The 881-nt window shown below is 47.0% G+C and overlaps 1 long non-coding RNA gene across 1 annotated transcript in view; it reads left to right on the top strand.

The window, feature by feature from the left end:
• Positions 1-30: 30 nt before the first annotated feature.
• LOC119296824 overlaps positions 31-881 on the top strand; it is a 4254-nt gene continuing 3403 nt past the window's right edge. Inside the window, exons 1-3 of the long non-coding RNA XR_005145396.1 lie at positions 31-267; positions 566-650; positions 812-874. This is a non-coding gene — a long non-coding RNA (uncharacterized LOC119296824). The remainder of the gene's footprint in view (positions 268-565; positions 651-811; positions 875-881) is intronic.

The raw sequence follows: 881 nt of genomic DNA, 5'->3' as shown, positions 1-881 counted from the left end.
CTTACTGCGCCGCATCCCCCGCCGATCTTCTCTGCTCACTCTCTCGCCGCCGCAGGAGGAGTGCGCGCAGGGGGGTGGCGGGTCAAGGTCCGCTCGCCGGCGCCGCCCGCTGAATGGCGGATCCATGCGCACCCTCTCCGACGACCTCCCGGGCACGCCCCCGCTGGCAACGGCAAGGACCACACACTCCGTCCACCAGCAGTAGCAGGACCGCCACCGTTGCCTGTCCTCTTTGATTCGAGATCCATGCTGCACCACTTCGTCCAGGTTCACATCTCCCTTCCCCACTCCTCTCTCTCTCTCATGCCACTCGATTCCCTCTTATTTTTTAGAATGGAAGTGGCCTGAAAGCCACTTGACTGAATTGCCATCTCTTGCAAAGTGCCAGTGCCATGATAATTAGATGCCTGCTGGGGATCTTCTTTTCATTGAAATATTTACCTATGATATTGAGCATAGTTCATTTTTCTTGAATTTTGCTGCCATGTATGTGTTACTTGGAAATTTAGCCATCGAGCATGTGCTTGGGCATGGTTTAACATTGCAGAATGATTGTTTGATGTAGGTGAGGTTCTCTGTTTTGTGCAAAGTGCAGACTGGGATGGTTTCTCTAAGCAGCCAATCATTACAACATAAGACTGCTGCTACCGGTAATTTCTACTTTTTGTTCTTTTCAGTCAGTAGTTACTTATTTAGTGACATTATCAAAATCAACTCCAGTTTTGTTATTTGATTGCCTCTAGTTTTTTTTCTTGCATGTAGGTCAACAATCCAATTTTGGTATTTGATTTCCTCCATTCTATTCTTACAGGTCATTAATATGAATTTTGTTATTTGATTGATTTGTGGTGGCTGGCAATTTTTTAGGCTTCAGGTCAGTA

Source organism: Triticum dicoccoides, chromosome 5A (genome assembly GCF_002162155.2).
Source record: "Triticum dicoccoides isolate Atlit2015 ecotype Zavitan chromosome 5A, WEW_v2.0, whole genome shotgun sequence".
NCBI lineage: Eukaryota > Viridiplantae > Streptophyta > Magnoliopsida > Poales > Poaceae > Triticum > Triticum dicoccoides.
The sequence above is the reverse complement of the archived record's forward strand: the minus strand, read 5'-3'. Positions and strand labels throughout refer to the sequence as shown.